Source organism: Lygodium microphyllum, chromosome 13, assembly GCF_053477565.2.
Source record: "Lygodium microphyllum isolate KBCC chromosome 13, Lygodium_microphyllum_v1.1.10, whole genome shotgun sequence".
Lineage (NCBI taxonomy): Eukaryota > Viridiplantae > Streptophyta > Polypodiopsida > Schizaeales > Lygodiaceae > Lygodium > Lygodium microphyllum.
The window spans coordinates 128,443,729-128,462,278 of record NC_141147.1 but is presented as its reverse complement, the minus strand read 5'-3'; positions in this window follow the sequence as shown (position 1 = coordinate 128,462,278).

Below are 18,550 nucleotides of genomic sequence, written 5' to 3'. Positions count from 1 at the left end.
AGAGAGAGAGAGGATACATCTCTTCTTGACAAAAGTGCAGCATTTGACCTTGAACAATGGGTTTTTGGGGGGATTTGGCTAGGCTCGGAATAATTTTGGTGCTTGTTATGGAATTTACATTTGTCTAAAGGTCACACATTAAGACAATATTTTCAACTCTTAAATATCTACACATCAACACACAATCTATGTTTCCTCTAATTTTTTTTGTAAACAAAACACACAAGCCTTGATTTAACTTCTTGGATATAGTAAACATATCTAAAAGGTTTGCGATCTTGTGGAACTTCTAACATAGTAAGTTTGATCGCCTTAGAGTGACCCTCCTCTCTCCTGTCTTTGCTTTCCTTAAAAGCTTGAAAAGGTTTAACGTTAAGAAAAATGAAAAGTTGTATAACCTCATAAGAGCTTTTCAAAAAGCTTTTGTAAGCTTTTCGTTTATTCGTCATCTTTCATCTTCATTTTGCAAAACATTGAAGTCCATCACCTTTCCTTTCGTGTTGATGACTTCGTGTATTAGCTCAAGCCTATAACCTCCCAAATTTTCATTTCTATGTAGATAGTTCTTTAATTGAATGCCCTTTCTCCATGCAAATGGCCTACTCCCAAGGTAGCTCCTAGTGAGGTCTAATGTATTCGAAAAAAATTGAATTCGCTTCAATTTGCAACTACCTTAGCTAAATGAGATTTTCTAATCCTAGGAAGTAGAAAGTGTGTGGTCAAGGGATTGTAGACAAAGAACAAGCTATTGTCAAGAATTTTGAAACCAAACAAGGTCTCCATTTGAGTTAAATGGTTTCATGTTATGCTTTGTAGCAAATGTGGAAAATGTTAAGACTTCAAGCTCAACTCTACTATCTTTAGGTTGTGTGTACGCGACACTTAGCTTGTCCAATTATACTACATGCGGTCATTAAATAAGTCAGTAGTGACTTTAGACTTAGTTTGTACTTGGTGCGAATGGTCTTACAGATCTTAGTGGGTTGTATTCACTTCACTTAGATGAGTTAGTGATATAATGAAAAAAAAGAGAAGAGAGCACGTTGCTCCTCTTTGTTGGTTCAAATCTCTCTCTCTCTCTCTCTCTCTCTCTCTCTCTCTCTCTTACAACATGGTATCAGAGCCATAAATGGGCTCTATGGTGGATAGCATTTGTGAATCATACTTGGAACTTGAAGATTCAGGGTTCTTGACAAGAGGGGTGGATTGCCATTGCTCCTATTGAAGGTATGCATTGCATCATTTGGTTTTCCATTACTCAAGAGATTGTCTGTGACTTGTTTGGAGCATTGTGGAGGCTTTAGTGAGAACTCAAGAGCAAGCGTTGGTTATCATTTTATTGTGGAGCTGCTGCTATGATCATTATACCAGTTTGTGTATTTGTGCCTGATGTTGAGGGAGTCTCCTTGGCTGCCCACAAACTCAAAAAACACTTTCTAGGCTATATATTGCTTGGAAATGCTTCTTGGAAGGTCCTTTGATGTCTTGATATGCTATTGCTTGGTTTGGAGATGATATATGAGCTGGAACAATTGGTTACAGGTTTGGAATTGAAGATTGTTTGCTGTAAATAGACAACATACAGCATGTATGTATCTTTAACATGAGCTTGGAGCTCTCTAACATACCCAGAAGCATCCTTGGAGGATATATATATGCAAGGAGAATATATGGATTTGATTTTGTGCCTAGAGTTGGAATTTTTTACTAAAATACTCAGATCTTGAAATTTTTCACAAGTTAAAAACTATCATTTACTGTGAAAGACAACAAGCATTGTCTTTCACTGAAGCAATACATGACATTAGAAGGCTTCTGTCATTTGTATAACCTAGCATATGTCTTCTGAATGTCTAGTGGATTAAGAAGAGTATTGGAGGCTACTAAATGTTGAAGGTTGAAGTTGGAACAAATGCATTGACATCTACTTGGCTGGTTACAAACAGTAAATGCATTATATGATATTGCTTCTTTGAAGACAAAGTTTATGGATGCCGATATGGTCGTGTATTGATCCCTACACACAGTAACAAATGCATGAAGTGATTTGAGGGCATTCTTGAGCTAAAGTACACCTCGGTTGTCAGTGTCTTGGTTGTGTGCAACCACTGAGTAGATTTATAACACTTGTACTTGATGTATATGCACCAGTTTGTGCTGTATGATCATGTATGGACTTCTACAAGTACTGGTAGATATTTGGGAATTTTTGGAGCATGTATGGCATGTATACTCTTTTGTTTTGGCTGTGAATTAGCTGTTGGTTATTGACAATTTGCAAATTTCAGACATGTTTGCTTAATTGCAGTAAGGTTGCATGAGACAGTGCTAAAGCACCTACATGGTCTATGTGTTGACTGATGTACCTACGAGTTATGCTATATGTTTGTGGATGGAATTGAGATGTTAAGGGGCTGAAGTACTCTGGTTTCAACAGTGAATTTGTTGCAAAAAACTGTCATAAACAGTCAAAGACTGCAGTTAGTCAATTAGACTTGTTGGCTTGCAAGAAGTCAGGCAGTGACTAGATATTGTCTGGTACAATATGGCTAATGCAGATAGGACTGACAACATAACCCAGATAGTGGGAGAAAAGCTTGATAGTAACAATTATGCCATATGGAAGTTTTGCATGGAGAACTTCTTGATAGGTAAAGGATACTAGGAGTTGGTGACTGGAGTAGAAGCTAAACCGAGCTCTTAGAGAGGCCTACAGTTGATCAAAGACGAGCACATTGAGCTTGGACAGAAAGAGCTAGTAGGGTCTTACATTCGTTGTCTCTATGTATTTCGGATGCTATGGTGATGCAGATCATGAATTGCAAGTCACTAGAATATGCATAGAACATTCTGATAAGATATTACGGCACAACTACAAGTGCTAGGAAGATACAGTTAAAGTAGACAACATGGATAGAAAAGGCAAATCTATACAAGATTGTGTCACAGAGATTAAGACCATTGCGGATCAGCTGGCATCCATTGGCACACAGGTTGCGGATGAAGTCATGGTTGCAGTGACATTAAATGATTTGGGGCCTAAATATAAGTCATTTGATACCTCCATATCTATGCAGGCTGCAATGTCAGATTTTATTGAGCTAGTTGCATTGCTCATTCATGAGGAAGTTAAATTGTGTTTGGCAACATGTTCTAGCAGCGCCAAGAACAAGGATGTTGTCTTTTATTTGAATCAACTCGGCCGTGGAGTTGTGGTAGAGGTTATGGTTCTGCCAGAGGAGGCTAGCAAAATGTCTCGTATGGCAAAATAACCAGCAGGGTTCAAATGCACGAGGAGGTGGAAATTTCAAAGGCAGGGGGAGATTTAGCCCTAGAGGCAGAGGTTGCTAGCAGAGGTCCAAATGCACGAGAAGGTGGAAATTTCAAAGGCAGGAGGTGGAAATTTCAAAGGCAGGGGGAGATTTAGCCCTAGAGGTAGAGGTTGCTAGCAGCAATAGTGCCCATTTGACAATCCTAATAAAGATAGGATTGTCACTATTGTGGAAAGTACGGTCATATTGCCAAGGATTGCTGGAAGAAGCAGGGCAATCAAAGAGGTAAACAACATGGACATTTTGCATTGTCCAGTTAGGCATAAGAGGTATTTGGGGATAGATTGTTTGCCATGACATATGTGAATGACAAGGCTGATGAGAAGTCTTATGAGCATCTTCATGGTTGATCTTCTTCTTGTTCTTCTTCTTCTTCACCGCTTTGCTTGCATTGTTCTTTTGGTCCTTTTCTTCATGGTCCTCTTTTTCTTGGTCTTCTTTGCTTGCATTAGTCTTCACGTCCCCCTCAAGCAAAGGTATCATGATCTCTTTGCTTTGCATGGTACTCAAGATAGTTGGAGTGTCTTCAAAATCTTTAGATGGAATCATTGATTGCACTTGAGTGTGAGTAGCTCCATTTCCTCTTGTAGGTAGAATAAAAACATATTCTATATAATTGTAATGAGCAACAAGAGTAATGTTACTCTTCATTTGAAGTAGCCATATAAAAGTCGTCTTATTTGGCATTCCCATGATAAGATATCAGGTCCAAATGGCTAGCAAAGAGTTGAACTTGAATGGCTTAAAAAATTATTCAACTGACTGAAGATGACCAGCAACCAAGTTGACTTGCAGTGTGTTTAAAAAACACAAGCAGTGATAGCATGAAATCTCGCTATTCTTAATGCTTGTCCTTCAGATGAGTGCTTCAAATCTTCAAGGTCTTCCAAATCTTCCTGATTAAATGCTCAAATCTTTGTTGGCACTAAGTAGGACTCAGATCAGAGTGGTAGGCATATGATTTAAGTGGCAAGAGAGAGAAACTGAATAATTTCAAGAGCTTGATGTTGAAGATGGCTATGGAGTTAGGGTTTCCAATACACCAAAGGAGACCTCCCAGTCCACTTGAGGCGTAGATAACTGAAGGAGGAGGCAAGGAAACCATCTAAGGAGTCTAATGCTAAAAGGTAAGAGAAACTTCAGGATCTACCCAAATGATTCACAAAGTTCAAGAAGGGTGATAGGATAGTGGTGTTGCTAAGAGCAAAGGGACAAGATCAAACAAGCAAGCCCATTGAAGGATCTACCAAGGTTAAGGAGGTCAACTTGGTTGGCAAATGTGAAAGTCCCCAGCCAATGTTCATAGTAACTATGAATGAGAAGGTTAACCTCATTAGTCTCCTAAAAGAGTTATTTGATGTGTTTGCATGGTCCATTGAGGAGCTAAAGGGTATCAATCCAAGCATAGTAACCCACAACATCCCTATGGTGCTTAATGTAACACATGTAAAGCAAATACCATATGCCATGAATCCTAAACATGCTCATGTGATGAAAGAAGAAATCAACAAACTCTTGGGTGCAGATTTCATCTATGAAATTGAGCACATGAACTAGGTATCACCTATTGCGATTGTACTAAAAATTAATGGTAAGATTAGAGTGTGTGTAAACTACAAAAAAGTCAATGCAACAACCAAGAGAGATAACTATCAATGTTTGTACACTAAGCACATGCTTGGGAGAGTGGTAGGGAAGGAGACATGTAGCTTCCTATATGGGTTTTCACATTGTAATCAAGTGCAAGTCCACCCTGATGATAAGGCATAAAAATAGCATTCACCACTAAATGGGGGGTGTTTGCTTACATAGTTATGCCATTTGGACTGACTAATGTCCTAGCCACCTTCTAACATCTCATGTGTGCAATATTCAAAGACATGCTTAGGAACTGGTTAGAAGTGTTTGTTGATGACATGTGTGTTCACACCAATTGGACAGAACACCTAGAAAAACTTTGTGTAGTCTTTGAACGGTACTACAGGCAGTATGGTCTCTCACTAAACAATTTGAAGTGCTAGTTTTGGGTCAAACAAGGTTGTATCTTAGGGCATGTTGTGTCAAGGAATGGAATTTCCACGGAATTCTCAAAAGTGAAGGTGATTGTTAATCTTCCACCTTCGACCAACCATAAGAGAGTTCAATGTTTCCTAGGCCATACTAGATACTATCAGTAGTTTGTGTTAAACTATGCCGCGATTACTAGATCATTATATAAACTAATGATTGTAGTTGAATGGATAAAGGAGTGCCAACAATCCTATGAATAGCTTAAAGAGGCTCTAACATCATCACCTATCCTACAAGCCCCAAATTGGACCATTATCTTCCATGTGCATATTGACGTATCAAAATTGGTGGTGGGAACAGTGTTGTGCCAACTTGGCAAACATAACATGGATTTTCCAGTGAGTTTCACAAGCAAATAGCTCATTGATGTAGATATAAATTGATCAACAACAGAGTGGGAAGGATTGGCAATGGTATTCCCTATTAAAAATTTTAGACATTACCTTTTGGCTATACCATTCACCTTCTTCGTTGATCATCAAGCATTGCTTTATTTGGTTAACAGGCCTTGTGCAACTAGATGCATTGCTAAATGGCTGCTGCTCTTGTTAGAGTTTGACTTTTCAATGGTTGTGTGAAAGGGAAAATAGCATAACATGGCAGATCACATGTCCCGCATAACCACAAGAGAGCGTGCTAGAAAAGACATCATGGATGATTTGCATGATACTCACCTTTTTAAAGTATCCAATGAAAAGGAGCTTTATAAAGTGCACCTCATATTGTCAAGTGTTTTCGCGTAAATTGAAAAGCTGCTAGAAGAACTGTAGATAGGTTGGATTTTTGTTAGCATAGTTGTTATGTGACTATTTGTTTGGTTGTTTTAGAGTTGGATTTTTTGTGTTTGTTTAGTTTGGGAATTGTTTTTGCCATTTTGTTTGGATTTTTGAGTGTGGAAACTTGATAGTCATTTTTTGGATAGGTTGGAACTAGAGTTTGTTGGTAGATAGCTGCCGAACATTTTGAAAGATGTATATTTTCTTGCTAATACTTTTACACATCACAGAGATTATGGGTTCACAAGCACTTCACATTGCACTTATTCAATACACTACTTGGGGTTCATCTCTTGATTTTATCAATTACTTCCATGCTAAGGGTTGGATTGAAGCACATTTTTCATCATCGATGAGCACTAGTATAGCATGATGCCTACTATAGCTATAAGTAGTAAATCTTAGTTGCATGCACACTTGAGAGAGCACCTTCATTGTGAATGCACTGTTTTTTGTACACACGAAATTTGGAATATTCATCACCAAGTTAGGAACCTCTAGTTGAGTGGGAAAGGTGGTTGGGTGAGTTTGTGTGTCATGAAGGACGCCTCCAATTGTGAGATGGGTTATTTTCTTTGTCAGTATTATAAGGACCATATTTTTTAAAAAAAATTCTGAGATTTTGGGAGGGTGGAGTGGAGTTCAACATTTCCTTGTTGAGTGATGAAAGCTGAGATAAATGATAAAATATATTAAAGAAATTGTGTTTGCATCTTGCATGACACTCGAGCACATGTAGATAGGCTAGGTGCTATTTTTCCAGTGCATCCATTCTTTTTGTGTCGAGCGCCACTTGTTCTATGGCATAGCATGGATTCAATGTTGCATTTCTTCTTAAATCATTAATGGTTGAGCACGGAGTGTATTTTTTAAGCATGTTCTTTAAGACACATTGCATGAACAAAATCAGGCACATATGAAGAAAATATCAATCTTTGAAGACTCAAGGCGTGGGGGGCAGTTACCATGAGCCAAAGCTATTGATTTTGGAGGAGACCTTTCCTATAAAGGTTGGAGCTGGTCACATGGGTTACCAGATTCAAGCTAGGTTGCGATTTATGGAAAGCTCTTTTGGAGGTGGAGGATGATTATAATGCCAAGGAATAGGAAGAAGAATGTGATGATGATGAGGATGGTATGGAAGGAGTAGAGGTTGTTGCGTATTTCTCTTCTCGTGAAAGTGAAGTGGAAGATCATGAAGATAATGGACATACTAAAGGGAAGGTAAAGTGTGATGAAGTCCTCATGTTTATAGTTTGGAAAGGAGAGAAAGGGTGTAGTGGCCACTTGCATGTTGTTAATAGGAGATATTGGCAACAATGTGGGCGGTTGCAGCAGCTGGCGACTCATCAGGAGGAGTAGTGAAGAAGACGCGTGATCTGATCTAAAACATACAATCATGATGATGCCTAACACTCTTTTGCGATGCTGCTCGTCACACCAACACTACCAGAGTATGTGTGTTTGTGGGCATTAAACGAAGGCTACACTTTTCATTTTGACAAACAACATCGTAGTTGAACATGAGAAACAGCATGGATTGCGTCTTCGGCATCGTTTCATTGTCACATGGATGAGGATGATTGATTGTTTTTTATGACACCGACACGAAAGCTGATTAAAAAATGAAAAGCTTTAAAAAGTGTTATAAAAAAAAGCTTATAAGCTTAAGGCTTTGAAGCTTTTAAACCTTAATAGAAGCTTAAGATATTAGAAAAGCTTGATCTTTTCAAAAGGCACAATGTGTGATTAGAGAAAGCTAAAACCTATATAAGGAGAAGAACAAGAAGTGTTAGGGGCCCTTCCCTTGATACTATCATTGTTGATTGGTTATTAAGGGACATTTCTCTAATGGATATTAACATATTTTTAAAAAGACAATTGAGATATAAGAACATTATGTCGATCCTTATAGGTCAATGCCATGGTGTTTTGTTAGGAGGTAGACTTGGAGATTCCTTAACCAACTAAAATCGTGTCCATGAGACTTGGATGGTGTTACTTGGGAAAGGTCTCAGATCGATTACTATATATTGCCTCCTCTAGCCTAGCTAAGTAAATTATGTCTCAAATTGGATGTAGTTATATGCATGCAATATATATGCTAAAAGATGGGGCCGCATCATGTGAGAATGTATATTATTCTTACAATAATATCACCACATTACATGAGTCAATGCTTTATGAAAAATCAATAGACTCCACATTCCATATTGATTCTTGTTAGAAATGCTCTAGCAAATTAGGTCAAGGAAGCTAATAAGTTTATCAAACGTAGATGTCTAAAAAAATATTTCAAATATGTCTAAAAATATATTCCATCAAAAGAATGCACTAGCTTATTTGTGGTTGTGTATTACACCTGCATGAGACCATGTTCTTGATGCACTAATTGATGAGGGAACCAAAAACATCATACTCACATATGAGGATTGGCGGCCAGCCACAATTGATCCTGACCAATGCCAAAATCAACCCATATGGGGGAAAGCCATATACCTTGCTAGGAAAGTATAGGATCAAAATTACCATCAAGAGTAAAACCCTTCATGTTATATTTTATGTGCTTCCAAACATTGAGGGAGTGGTATAAGAAACATTATTGGGACAGACCTTCAAGAAACAAAATTAGTGCAATGTTCATTATATGAGACCCAACATATTCATATCGCTCTTGCCAACATTTGGATAATAATGGATTTTAGCAAGGGCACCCATGACTTGAACTACCACTGAGGTTTTCATCTGTCACCAATTCTAGTGAGGGGGGTTAATAGATATTGCATGAATAAAAACAAGCTCAAACAGCCAAATGGAGGCCTGTAAGTGAGCTAACCATTGGTCATCACATCCACACATGATTAAACACTACATAGGCTATGGAAATTTAATCTCTAGACCACCTAAACCTCACACACTCTCCTGGAAAAAATAACAAAGAGGGTGGCACTATGGTCGAAGGACACTTGTAAGGCTGCACTAGGTTCCCAAGATAATGTTGAGTGTCCAAGGATACTATGAGCGTAACTAGTGGCTATGGCTATCTAACCACCCCATCATGAATAAGATCACAACTTTTTCTCCTCGAACTGCCGAAAAAACTACTAGTGACCCTATTGTTATTGAATTGAACTCTGTGCTTCCTTGTAGTAGCCAACAAGGCACCAAGACCTCACAATCGAAGCCAGAATGGAACGACTCCCTATGTAGAGGCGAGCTCAACCACCAAGACCCACGAACCACTTATTCTTTCAAGCGTTTCAAGCCAAGCACTAATGGCTACCTCTCACATAGTCCATGCACTATCACTCTTTACGAGTGTAGTGAGCTTACCTCCATGCTCGATCAAGTTGCCTCCTCTCTCGAGTACTCTGGTAGCTCCATGATCTAAGTGCAAGCTTCAAGCAAGCTCGATTCTCAAGCTCCATGCTCCAAGCTGCATTGTTGCGAGCAAGAGAAGAGAAGAGAAGAGAAGAGAAGAGAAGAGAAGAGAAGAAGAGAGTAGAAGATGGAGAGCTTCTCCACCATGGTCCCTCACCCTCTTACACACTCACTCCCTTACACTCTCACACTCCCTCTCTCAAGCAAGCAAGCAAGCAAGAAGAAGAAGAAGAAGAAGAAGAAGAAGAAGAAGAGAGCTACTTTTGGCCACACACAAGAATGAGCTTTTTCATTCACTTTTTCACTTTATATACAAAACCCTAACCCTAATTCCCTTTAGGTGGTCATCCCCTTATCCCCTTTTTTACATGGCCGGCCGTGGCCTAGGCCCTCTTTCCCATTGTCCTACTATCTTCCTAGCTTCCTTCCTACTGCCCATCTACCTTTATTATTTGGACAAGAGGGAGCCTCGTGCTCTTTTACAAAAAATTTAGGGGCACCTTGCATTTAAAAATGTGATTTTGCCTTTGACTTAGCTTTTGAGGCCGCCCTTGCACTTTCAGTCGTTTCCCTTCTTCCTGCTTCTTCTGTTGTGTCCTATTTCCTTCTGGGCCGCCTCTTTTAGCTCCTGACTTGCACTTCTCCACTTTTTCCTCTTTCTTTTTATTCTAAGGTTAACGTTACCCCCCTCCTAGATGAGTGCCAGTCCCATGGCACTCTCCGTCGTAGGTAGCAGGCTTTGGCATGCACGGAAGATGTGGGTGGAAGAGACTGTTGTGGTTTTTCGTGGAGGAGTTTTGGTGGTGGTGCGGATGAAGGTCATTGGTGGTACTTTGTTGGCCTGATTGGCTAGTGATAGGGTTTTTGTAGTTGGTGATAGGGTTGTTCTTTTTTGGGAGTTGCACTCATGGCTCGCACAGGTGTTGGTTTTTGGGGATTTGACGTGTGACGATTCTTTGGTGGGCTTGCATGATGATAAAGGACAAGAGTTCAGAGTTGAGTGTTGATGAAGAACTGACGGTACTTTCGTTGGAGTCTTCAATACTTGCAATTGAAAACCTCTCATATGGTCTCTCCTTAGGTGTTAGTGCTAGTCTTCTTATCGTGCACAAGACGTAGTTGATTAGTTTGGGAGAAAGATCAAACTCTAAGCAAGCGGATAGTATTGTCCTACACTTGAGGACCCAAACTGTGTATAGATTGTGGTGCAGATAGTATGTGATTGCACGTGCGTACTTAGATATTACGTAGTTGGAAGATTGTTGGTTTGGTTCCTCGTAGCAATGTGTGGATGGAGGGTTCAATGGGGTGGAAAAAATTGTCGATGTTGAGAAGAAGTATACTTGAAGGCTTCTTGAGACATCATTTGTGATTTTGACAATACGATATAGCATAATTGAGCTCATTGACATCTTAGCTTTTGGTAGCTATTGGCTACTTGTATTGTTTGAAGAGTACGGTGTACTTTCCATGAACTTTTGTGCCTTGCTTACCACTATTGATTGCAATGGCACTGAGATGGAGTGTGAAAAGGAATTGTGCAAATGGTTTAGGGTGACAAGTCTAATTGAGACGAGCTCCCTAGGTATGTCATGTCCTTGATGTGCCCTAAACAATTGTGGGGGATGTATAAAGGGCTAGGGGACTAGGGACAGAGCCAACCGACCAAGATTACTAGACATACCTAATGTGAGGACCCCTAGGTGCTGTGCTGCTATGACCGTGGATGTCTTCTTTTCTTTTCTTTTTGTTTTCTCCTTTTTTGGGATAAAATGAATACAATCAATGCAATATGTTGAGGCTATCAGCCTTTCATTTGGATTGAGAAATGTCGAGATCCAAAGGCTGTGAAAAATGGAATTTACAAAGATTATTGTGTTACTAGCCTCAATGCTAGAGGAACAATTGTTGAGATGAAGAGATACACTTGAGATTTTGCGAACCTCTTTGTAACATGTGAGACATTGGAACCATTGAGGTAGCAAATGGATGAGCTGTCCATGGACAAGGGATAGAGCATCTGGTGAATTGAATCCTGGTTGATGAAGAAACGGTTGTCATTGTTGAGAGTGTGACTCCTACCTAGATATAGAGTTTGGCCAAGAAAGAGAGAGTAGCCAATGACTATGCTTTGGGCCATGGTCAAATGCAATGTGTGCTTTCTGTAGGGGTGATTTACTCTTCTAGTAGCATGGCTTCTGTCATGGCTCTTTGTTCTTGGTATTTATTCCGCTTTCTCCATAATGGTTCTTTGTGGGGTTAGTGGTCTTGTGATGACTTGGACATTGAACGCTTTCGTACAAAGACCTGTGTTGTCCTGCATTCACTTGACAACTTGTGAGAGTACATGCAAGTCATATGCTTCAACAATAATGAACATGCGCAATTCAAAAAGTCATCACTTATCTAAATCCCATAGTGTTGACTTTGATGTATATCACTTGCACTTGATTATCATTTCTTGTGTGTATACTAGCTTTGGTTCTTTTGGTATTATTTATACACAGTCACAAAACACATTGTTTATTTATATACATGTTTATGAATCCATGTCACTTTGTGAGGATTAAAACCAATTGTAGAACTCATGATTGTACTAGAGTGTGGCATACATATCCAGTAATTGTGATAGCCTACTCAGTAATAATAGATATTTTTCAACATTGAGTAGCATGGTGCCTTGTTTGAGTCTATTGGCAACATGTAGCTCATCCTAAGTGAGAATTTTATCTATCAGAGAGTTCTCTTGGCTAGTTTCATCTAAGTCCATATTTTGAATGGTAGTTAGTACTACTCGAAAAGAAGTTAGCGCCACATAGGTTGGGTCTCTTTGAGACCACCATTGGGCTAGTCGCTCCTCTGAGACGGTGGGCTCCAAGTTTGGCCATTGTAGTGCGGTTTTCAAACCAACGTTTTTCAAATTGACTTCGACCCTCTGATTGTAGCTTTAGTTGCTTTATCTCTAAGAGATTTGGTTGGCAAAGCGCTTCTTGAATGTCATAGTTAAGTGTAGTTTTTCGGCTTCCTCATTAGACATGAGTTGCATGCTTTCTTTCATCTAGGAGTTTGTTATAGTGCTCATTAAGATATTTTTGCACTTCCCAACTAAGATAGCGGATATGACAAATATTACTCAAGCTGCTCCCTAGAGAATGTGCCCATGTTCACAAGGACGTAGGCACGTGCAAATAATTTGAGTTTAGTATCCGACTCGATTAAGCACTCTCTGACACTTCTATGTTCTATGAGGGCTTGCTCTCAGTTGCTGTCTCATGCAAGGTTCTGGGAGTTTTCCTAGGCTTTAGCATCCTCATCCGATTGGATTGGTAGTTTCTCCTGGTTGGGCATTTGCTCTAGACTCTTGTCCTTACCCATTGAAACATGCCTTCGTTGCTTCTTATCAGAGCAAGTGTTGTGTTTAGAGTTGCTTTTCTCTTTCTCTAGAGGTTTAGGTAACTCTAATGTAGAACCAAGAGACGGTTTAGGGTTCATGTCATGTAGGCTTGGACGAAATGAGCTGAAGAAGTTAGGGTTGTATTGATGGGAAGCATAGAGATCTAGGATTGCAGGGTCTTAAGTGAGGTAGAAGACATATGCACTAACATCAAGTACCATACTCTCTACTCCTAGCCTGCTAGCCATCTGTAGATCTTCTTCTAGAAGTAATTTATTGTACAATGGATTTTTTTGGATAGTGGCAGAAAGTTGGACCTCATGGACCATTGCCAACACTCTTAATGAGGTCGGGGCAACGTACATGGAATCATGTATTTATGTCCAAAGGGCTTTCCTTTACTCAGCGAGTGTCATAGGTTGGTGGCCACTTTTGGCTACCAAACTTTGGTTGGAGTACCATTTTTGCACAAAGTTACCTTGTTATTTCCCTTTTTATTTGATTACTTCTAGCTTTTTCTTGTTTGTCTCACATTGAGCAATATAGAGAGGGTATCAAGCCCAATTCTCTAGCTATGGCTTTTGGGATGTCCTTTATGACTGCTTCAGTGATGAGAGCTACATAACGGGAGCAAACATGTTGTTGCTCATCCCAAGTCAGGGGTTTGCCCATGAGCTTTGTGTGTTCTAGTGTTGGCCTTTCGATGTCCACATGGATGTACGCATGTGTGATGGCTATCAGCTTGTGATCAAGCTTCTTTAGGCGCTTCATGTTTGGTTCATCGATCAAATGTGCCATCTCTTTGGACAAATCTTTGAGAGATTTCTCCTCAATCCTAGGCTTTAAGTGCTTTGAAAGTGCTGGATGTGTCAAGGATGTTGGCTGCGACATCTCTTCCGTAAGTGAATTGCTAAGGACACATTCTGCAAGGGGCGTTGTCACGGCCAAAGGCTGTGAATGATTGCTGTGATTCCTGATTGGAAGTAGTAGTGGCTAGTTCAGTGGATTGGCTACTGTTGGTAGAATACGATGTCAAGTCCTTAGGCAGATCAAAAGTGGTCATGTCTTTTGTTTCCCTTTGTATATGCACTTGTGCAGATCGAGCATCAATTGAGCTAGTCATGGTGGATTGCATAGGCATATCCTTAGGCTGAGAATTAGGGGTGGTGTCATGTCCCTCACCTTGGACATTTGGAAGTTCAGATGGAGATAGAGATTGGGATTAAGCAACTGCACTTGACGACTACTGTTGTACTGTGAATGACTGATGTGATTCTTGATAGGAAGTAGTAGTGGCTAGTTCAATGGATTGGCTACTGTTGGTAGACTGCGATGTCAAGTCCTTAGGTAGATCAAAAGTATTTGTGCCTTTTGTTGCCCTTTGTATATTCACTTGTGCAAATCCATTAGTTGAGCTAGTCACCATGGATTGCATAAGCATATCCTTGGGTTGAGAATTAGGGGTGGTGTCATGTCCCGCACCTTGGACATTTGGAAGCTTAGATGGAGATAGAGATTGGGATTGAGCAACTGCATTTCACGACTATTGTTGTGCTTCCTATGTTTGTTTAAGGAAAGAGGGTGTAGGAGATTTGGGACTCTTAGGTGGACTTGGCACTGATGAGACTGGAAGATTTTCCTTTGCCATTTGCTTTGTTAAGCAATCAGCCTTATCATGAGCAACATTGCACCTGTGGTGCTCATTATCCTCTTGGGAAGTCAAAGGCTCCTTGGGAACTAGTGGTCTTTGTGCACACTCAACGGTTACATTTGACATCCACTTGTTAAGCATGCTAGGCTAAGGATCTACCTTTCGAATAATCATGTTTGGTTTCTTGATTTCAATCGTGAGAGGCTCAATCACTCCAATGTTTTTGACTCAAGACTTGGATTTTTGTTTAGATTTTCTCATGTGCTTCTTCGCTTTTAATACAATCTGGCCTTCAGTTGACAAAGGTGGTTCAAAGCTGGGGGTTTTGGCACCCAAATCCATCGGTCACCTATGTAATACCCTTGAGCACATAGCAACACTTTGGATATCCATCGTGGCATTGTGTTGGCTCTCCATCGATACCTTTGTCTATAAGGCTTGGGCTTCTTTTGTGGTCTTCTACGATATTTGTAAGTGCAAAGCCTATCCTTGGCATTGTCTCTTGACCTTCTTGTTTCAAGCCTAGCCTTGCTCACCGGTTCTCTTTGTTCAACATGCACTTGTATCAACTCTTTCAACAAGTCCTTGCTCTCGTTACTAGGCTTGCCTGTCACAATATTCCTTGTCTTTCCCTCGAGGTTGGATGAAATCACCCTTACTAAAGGTTGTGATTATCCTCACACCTAGTGTAGTGTCAAGTGTATCCTCTATGCTACGTAATCGGCCTCACACTTTGTCGCCCTTTTGAAGGGTCTTCCTAGGAGGGTTTCCTTTCCATAATTTGCACTATTTGGAGGAACATGGAATGGGATAGGCAAGCTTTTAGTTTCAATAGTTACAAGGATCCTGCACTTCCCTATAAGTGCTTGTGGGTGTTCCCTGTAAGGATTAAGAGTTGCATTAGTGGATGTGAGCTCTGGTTGCCTAGTCAAGTCCATGCTTCATAGGTCAAGATATTAAAATCTACTCCTCCATCAATGAGAGCATTGAGACTGTGCTCTCTTTTTGTGATGAGTTTGACCCTCAGAAAAGCAGGCGGTACCATGTTTTCATCTTCCAAGTCTTGGCTTATAAGTTCAAGCCTTTTGATACATGACTTTGAGTCCCCAATTGCACAACTATATGTGGATTCTCTATTAATGTCTTGGGTCATTTGTGCAGTGCCATTCAAGGTGCATCTATCATCAAGACTGTCATGTCTAGTCATCCTCACAATTGTACCTTGGTGTTGTTGCATTCCACTTTGACTAGATGCAGTCTGAATGCAACATATATATGCTTTTGTGGTGTGGCCTTTTTGTCCTTGTTGGCTAGATTGGCCCATTGAGATTCTAGTGTCTTTGTTTGTCTTTATTAAATTTTGAGCTTTTGGTTGCTCTTTTGGAAGTGAGAATCTATGCTTGCGTAGAGCCATTACTACACTAGGATCTAATTTGCAGGACCTGTCACAGCGCGTGTTTTCTCTCCAGTTTACTTGGGGGAGGTGCGGAGGGGGAAGAGCCTCCTCTACGGGGGTCTAAGGGGGGGAAATTCCCCCCCTCCGGCCCACCCCCTAGCCCATAGGGCCATTACGCTAAATACCATGTGCGATTTAAAAGACCGTTCGTAGCTACCCAAGTTTTGAAATACTTGCTCTAGATTTCAGCTAAGTGATAAATCTATTATGTGCTTTTGGCTTTATACGGTCGCTAAGTCAGTTTCAGGGGTTAGATGTGTCAAATTTGTATTACATTCACCTGTCCAAATTTGACAATTTTCTAATCCAATTCTTAGAGGTCCGATTCTCAGGAGTTCGATTATCAGAATCAGATGTTCGAGGTCCGATCCGTTAGAGGTCCGAGAGTCTGAGTTGGTTCAATTCTAGTGGTTCAATTCAGGTGGTCCAATTATGGGTTAGTCCAATTTTTGTGTGTCTGATTTTCATGCATCTGATTTCCAAGTAGTCCAATTTTGAGCGTTTGATTGTCTGATTGTCTGAGCATCCAAATCGGATGAGTCTTGTGTGTCCAATCAGACAGGTTTTTATGGTATCTAAGTTTGAAAATCGAACCATCCAATTCTAGGGAATTGGACCCTCCAATTTTGATTCTGGGAATTGAACTCTGGTAACAAAGTCCAATTCCTGTGGATAAGTTTCCAAGGATGATGAAAGTCAACTCAATTCTAATGATTTTGGTTATGAAGGGTCATACAAACCTCCAAAATGTAAGAATAGACCCTAATGAAGGATTGTATATACCTGGAGTAGCAAATAAACTCAAAAATACAAATAGGCAATAAATCAAACCCTCTTGCCTTGTTATGATAGTAGAAACCCCAATGCTTGTTTTCCTTTTTTTCTTTGTTTTTTCCTACCCTAATGCATCCAAATCACAAAGAAAACACCTACACTACTCCAACCTTATTTCCAAATCCAAAAAACTAAAAAAATATAGACATCTTTTCTTGGTCCCTAGAAGATCTCAAAGGGGTAGACCCGAGTATGGTGTCTCACAACATACCCATGATGCCTGATGCAACATCGGTCAGGCAGTGACCATATCCCATGAATCCAAGGCATGCCCATGCTATCAAGGAAGAAATTGAAAAACTAATGAGAGCAGGATTTGTCTACAAAATTGAACACACGGACTGGGTTTCCCCCATAGTCATCATACTAAAGAAAAATGGAAATATTAGAGTGTGTCTCAATTATAAGAAGGTAAACACGGCTACAAAGAGAGATAATTACCCACTGCTATACACCAAGCACATGCTCGAGAGAGTGACCAGCAAAGAGTCCTACAGTTTCCTGGATGGATTCTATGGATATAATCAGGTGCAAGTGTACCCTAACGATAGGCATAAAACTGCATTAGCCATTGAATGGGGCATCTTTGCCTACAAAGTTACGCCTTTTGGGTTGACTAACGCACTAGCCACCTTCCAAAGACTGATGTGTACAATATTCAAAGACATGCTAAGGAAAGAGTTAGAGGTCTTCATGGATGACTTGTGTGTTCACTCTACTTGGCAAGAACACGAGCGGTCTTTGAACGGTGTCGGCTATACCGTCTCTCATTGAACCCTTTGAAGTGCCAGTTTTGGGTGAAGCATGGGTGTATCCTAGGACACATGGTGTCAAAGAATGGCATTGCCACAAATTTCTCAAAGATTAGGGTCATTGTCGATCTTCCACCCCTTATTGATTTCAAGGGTATTCAGTGCTTCTTAGGACACATAAGGTATTATTGACAGTTCGTATTGAACTATGCATTGATTGCTAGACCTCTATACAAGCTATTGATCATATTCAAATGGATCAAGAAATGTCAATGCGCATATGAGGAACTAAAAAAGGCTCTGAACACCACAACATCAATTCTATGATCCCCGGATTGGACACTCACATTTCATGTGCACATTGACGCTTCAAAATTCACCGCAGGAGTTGTGTTGTGCTAACCCAGTGAATACAACCTGGATTACCCGGTGAGCTTTGCTAGCAGATAACTCACTGAGACTGAAATAAATTACTCAACAACAGAGAGAGAGGGCTTGGCCGTGGTGTTTGTCGTAAAGAAATTTCAACATTATCTTTTGGCCATGCCTTTTACTTTCTTTGTTGACCATCAAGCCTCGTTGTATCTTGTTAATAAACCATGCACTATAGGACGCATCGTTAGATGACTTCTTCTGCTTTTGGAGTTTGATTTCTCTATGGTGGTGCATAAAGAGAAGTAGTATTACATGGCTAACCATCTATCTCGTATCCCCACGGGAGAAGCGGCTAGACAAGGCATTGTGGATGAACTGCCAGATGCGCATCTATTCTGCTTATCCAACGAAAAGGATTTGTTTAGAGCTAACATGACGCCATATTGGGTAGATGACATAGTTCAAGTTCTTGAGCATGGATTGCCAGAACGATCGATAGAAAAAGCTCAACTTAGACGACTCATCGTGA